Raw genomic sequence first — 6,039 nt, forward strand, 5'->3', positions numbered from 1 at the left:
GGCTGTGGTCTTTTGGACCTCAAATGGCACTGCATTTAAAGCAGACCTGTATTTCTCCATAGAGGAAGAGTCCAGGTGCTGAAATGGCCTGTCTGCAGTCCAGACCTGTCAAATTAGGTGCAGCATGGAATGAAAAACATAATTAAATACCTCATACTGTTGAGCAACTGAAACCCTATATTGGCCAGGAATGGGACAACATTTAATTCTCAAAACTGTAATTACTGGTCTTCTCAGTTCCTAAACAGAATGTTGTTAAATGAAGAGGTGAAGCAGCACAGTGGTTAACATCCCAACCTTTTGCAACATGTTGCTGACATGAAATTCGAATTGATCGTGTATTTCCCATGAACTAGTAAACATTTTCATGTAATTTAATATGCTGTCTAGGCCTATGTCCTTTTTGCTGCTAAATATGGGTTTACAAGACTTAAGGCGAGACACTACAGGTGATTAGGGTAACATTTTTAAATAATAGATAGCACCATGGAACTCCGTCAATTGATTACTTAAGTATGAAAAAAATGTATTGCAAGTTTTTGAAATTTGTATGTTTAATTATGCAAATTATGCATTATCTAATTGAATATGTGTGATTTTGCATATATTTTTGGTATATAGTTCTGAACATATGAGAGAGCCAGGTGTTTTTTTGTTTGTTTTTCATTTTGTTAACACACAAGAGGGAAACAAATTTAGAGGGATTTCAGGATATCTGCTTTCATTATGTAGTAAATCAAAATATACTGTCCATTGCCTTAAAAAAAAAAAAATCTCCATGTTTTTTGATTAAAATGTCACATAAATCAGGCCAGGAATGATTTATTAACAAATCCCTTTGTAAATATCTTCAGAATACTGCTAAGTGTATAACTGGAAATGTTGGTGTACATAGGTGCTACATAGGCTGAGATGTATCTACCAGAGAATGACAAAAAAACTCATTTTGAGAAAATGACATTTAAAGATTTAAATAAGGGATTTTAATACATTTTTACTGGAAACAATTGCTCAGAAACAGAATAAATGCTCAGGCCCTTAGGAATAATAATATGGAACGTCTCAAGCTCATGAAAATTGATTATTTAATAACATGGCAGGCATATAAGGCCTACAACTGCAGTAACTCAATGACAACATTGACGTATCATACACAAAGTTGCCTACAAAACCCACGCTACACAGTTGAATGGACACAGAACAAGAACAACAGTAGATGTCACATCTTTCTACTCTACTAAATGTCCATTCCGGCACCATATGTCGTTCCCTCTGACATCTTTTGCTGGTGCCTTGTCACTTTCTTGGCTGTGCTCACTAGGGGTGGGCGATATGGACAAAAAATAATATCTCGATATTTTTGGCGATTTTAACGATAACGCTAATTAGACGATATCCATTAAAAATTTGTTTTTAAAAGTCTGAGTTACTTAATCACTGATGATAATAATGGGCACAATGTTGAATGAAAACAGTTCTTATTTATTTTCTTTAACATGTAAGTATTCAAGTAAAAACAATTCAAAGACATACAAAATACTAGTTGAACTAGTGTACAACCCCAATTCCAAAAAAGTTGGGACAAGGTACAAATTGTAAATAAAAACAGGATGCAATGATGTGGATGTTTCAAAAGTCCATATTTTATTCAGAATAGAACATAGATGACATATCAAATGTTTAAACTGAGAAAATGTATCATTTAAAGAGAAAAATTAGGTGATTTTAAATTTCATGGCAACAACACATCTCAAATAAGTTGGGACAAGGCTATGTTTACCACTGTGTGGCATCCCCTCTTCTCTTTACAACAGTCTGTAAACGTCTGTGTACTGAGGAGACTAGTTGCTCAAGTTTAGGGATAGGAATGTTGTCCCATTATTGTCTAATGTAGGATTCTAGTTGCTCAACTGTCTTAGGTCTTCTTTGTCGTATCTTCCGTTTTATGATTCGGCAAATGTTTTCTATGGGTGAAAGATCTGGACTGCAGGCTGGCCAGTTCAGTACACGGATCCTTCTTCTGCGCAGCCATGATGTTGTAATTGATGCAGTATGTGGTTTGGCATTGTCTTGTTGGAAAATGCAAGGCCTTCCCTGAAAGAGACGTCGTCTGGATGGGAGCATATGTTCCTCTAGAACATCAATATACCTTTCAGCATTGATGGTGTCTTTCCAGATGTGTAAGCTGCCCATGCCACATGCACTAATGCAGCCCCATACCATCAGAGATGCAGGCTTCTGAACTGAGCGCTGATAACAACTTGGATTGTCCTTCTCCTCTTTAGTCCGGATGAAACGGCGTCCATGATTTCCGAAAAGAACTTTTAAATCTTGATTCGTCTGACCACAGAACAGTTTTCCACTTTGCCACAGTCCATTTTAAATGAGCCTTGGCCCAGAGAAGACGTCTGCGCTTCTGGATCATGTTTATATACGGCTTCTTCTTTGAACTATAGAGTTTTAGCTGGCAACGGCAGATGGCACTGTGAATTGTGTTCACAGACGATGTTTTCTGGAAATATTCCTGAGCCCATTTTGTGATTTCCAATATAGAAGCATGCCTGTATTTGATGCAGTGCCGTCTAAGAGCCCGAAGATCACGGGCATCCAGTATGGTTTTCCGGCCTTGACCCTTACGCACAGAGATTTTTCCAGATTCTCTGAATCTTTGGATGATATTATGCACGGTAGATGATGATATGTTCAAACTCTTTGCAATTTTGCACTGTGGAACTCCTTTCTGATATTGCTCCACTATTTGTCGGCGCAGCATTAGGGGGATTGGTGATCCTCTGCCCATCTTTACTTCTGAGAGCCGCTGCCACTCCAAGATGCTCTTTTTTATACCCAATCATGTTAATGACCTATTGCCAATTGACCTAATGAGTTGCAATTTGTCCTCCAGCTGTTCCTTTTTTGTACATTTAACTTTTCCAGCCTCTTATTGCCCCCGTCCCAACTTTTTTGACGTGTGTTGCTGTCATGAAATTCTAAATGAGCCAATATTTGGCATGAAATTTCAAAATGTTTCACTTTCAACATTTGATATGTTGTCTATGTTCTATTCTGAATACAACATAGGTTTTTGAGATTAGGAAATTATTGCATTCCGTTTTTATTTACAATTTGTACCTTGTCCCAACTTTTTTGGAATCGGGGTTGTAAGAGCATTGAACTCTGAGTAAACATTCAGTTGTACACCTCTGCTGTAATGTAAATTGTGCAGCATACAAGCAAGATGAAATAATAATAATAATAATAATGAGCAAATAGCATCTGTAAACAAAGTGCTCTGATCTGTAACATATTGCACACAACCATATAACCTTACGGCCTTATTGCCTTACAACCTATGGCCTTATTGAACAAATACCTAACTTCAAGTACTGCCCAGTAGATTACACAAAAATACAAAGGAAAATCTGCCCAAAAGGTGCACTTCCAAATCAGATTACCTTAAATAATATAATATTATATGTATGTATGTTAACAAATGACATTAATATAAACAAGGTCCACAATTTAGACAAATAAAATAGTCACTATTATTACAGCACACACTGGCATGGACAGATGCTGGAACTTTATAGATTATAGAACATTATAGGCCAAGAACACCAGTCTGTCCACAGTGTCAGGTTTAAGTGCAGCCCGGTGACATGTTACAACATTTCCACCAGTGCTAAATGCCCTTTGAGGCATCCCTGCTTGAGGCAGGGATGCAGAGATATTTTTTAGCAAGTTTCCCCAGTCTGGGGAAACTTACCTCCTGTGATTTCCACCAATCAAGTGGATTAAAGTCACTGTCCACCTCAGGTATCATTAGGTAGCTCTTGAGCTCCTTTTCAATGGCAGAGGCCAGTGACTCCTCTCCTCTGACTTTGTGTTTTTTAAAGTAACTCCCAAAATACTTTTTGGTCTTTTTTGCTGCCTCCCAGGTGTCATCATCACCACCACCACCACCACTTGCTCCACCTTCTGCAGCTGTAGTTAAAGCTGCAGCAGTTGAGGGGCCTGAGGTAGGGCTGTCTTCCACTGTCATAGCCATGAGCTCAGTGGTAATTGTTGACATAATGGCTTTAATCTGGGCATCATCATTGTACCGGTTTTTGAAGCGGGGGTCAAGTGTAGATGTCAAACTTAACAGGTCATCCACACAGTCGTCTTTGTACTTGGTGTTCAGGTACTCCAGGATGGTTGTTTTTATGTGTTTGGTTAGATCTGTCATCAGATTTCACTGCCAGGACCTCAGAGTTGAACAATGCCAAGACAGGTTTTAAGTAGGACACTGTAACAAGTTGCTCACCAGAAAGAGCATCTGTAAACTCTAACAGAGGACTAAGCGCTTTGCTCACTGATTCCAGCACATCAACATCTTACCATGTTGGAATAAGATGCCTGCGCTTTTTGTCTGCACCCAGCACATGACGTATGGCCTTTTCTTGCTCAATAAATCTCTCTATCATGCGCTGTCTTGAGCCCCATCTTGTTGGTGATTCTGTGATGAGTTTATGGTCTGGGAGCTTCAGCTGATCTTGGGCAGCACTAAGTGCTCTACTCATTTTCCAGCTATGGGGAAAAGCTCCAACAACCTTCTTGCAAACTCCAATGGCTCTGTCTACTCTAGGATCCCTCATGCTCCTCTGGAAAACATTAAATACAGAACAACATTTATTGTGAGACAGTTTCACAGTTTAATGATGTGATGTCCTTGTCAGATATGTAGGCCTAACAGTAGCCTACCTTTACACTAAATGTGTATGCATTTGTTTATTGCAGTTATGATTTTGTCTATTACAGTTTAATTACTGTTAATTTCATGTAGGCCTAGTATTTGTTCAATTGTCAATTTCAACCAAGTGTACAAGCTTTGCCTATTTTTGTTCCTTTATTTGTCATTACGGTACAAACAGTCTGGAGTAGCCAAGATTCGTCGATGAAATGCACAGTCAAGGAGAGGTACGGCTCGGATGTTCTGCTCGACCATAAATCCATAGTGGTTGCGAAGTGTGACATCTTTGCAGTTTATTTATCACAGTTAGGCGACATGAGTCATATAAGTTGGGGAGGGCAGTTGAGCTGAAATACTTTCGACTTGGCACTGTATATCTGTGGAGTCTAGTGTATTCATGAGTTCTATAAAGCTCTCTTTCTCCACCAACTGAATCGGCATCATTTCTTTAGCTATAAACTTGGTGATAGTATTTGTAATGTCTTGCCACCTGTTGCTTTTCTTATCGTAAGGCACATTTCTGCTAAACGACTCCGCTAAAGTTTGCTGACTGTGTTGTGCAGCTGGTACCTTAGCCGATGTCGGCTTTTCTTGGGCAGCGTAGTCTCGAAGCTTTTCATACTCTTGGTATTCCTTGCTATGGTTGGTCCGCAGGTGGTGAAACAAGTTGGTCGTCGAGCTGGTTTTAACAGCAACATGTTTCCTACACACTTTGCAGAGTGTCATCTTTTGAGCAACATCAGTTTTCTCAAAACCAAACCACTTCAATGCAAGTGAGGTTGAGCCACGTTTAGCAACTAAGTCATCCGAAGTAGATTGCGAGGCTGTGGGTGTCTGCATGTTGTCTCCTTCTGTCAAATGTTTAGCCTAACCACGTTCCCTAACCGGTGTTTAACTTGCGGCCATGCCTGGGCGACCATGCCAGTGAGAGGGATGACGTGTAGGCCCACTACAGCGATCATGTGACTTGCCCTGCTGCAGAAAAGGGCAGCTGCACGCACCTCTGAATGTGTGGAGTTTTAATGCGTGTTTTAAAGTGTTTTTTTTTCGGAGTAATTTGAATACTCGATAATGTGAATTTGCACATCGTTAACACAACAATCACAATATTATCGCAGACGGTATATATCGGCACCACTAATTTTCGTTTGCGTTTCGCACTTACGGACTGACTGGCATTTGCTTTTGACACCCTGAGCAGGTCTGCCTGCTTGATGTTGTTCACAGTTATTAGTGTGCTCTCCAACAATAGGTTTGCCATCACATTAAGCATAGCTGAGGCGCCCTCATTAAAAGAGGAGATGGCC

The sequence above is a fragment of the Alosa pseudoharengus genome, unplaced genomic scaffold (assembly GCF_046254945.1).
Source record: "Alosa pseudoharengus isolate Yale_2024_CS ecotype anadromous, Long Island Sound unplaced genomic scaffold, YU_APseudo_1.1 YU_APseudo_1.1_scf_3, whole genome shotgun sequence".
NCBI lineage: Eukaryota > Metazoa > Chordata > Actinopteri > Clupeiformes > Clupeidae > Alosa > Alosa pseudoharengus.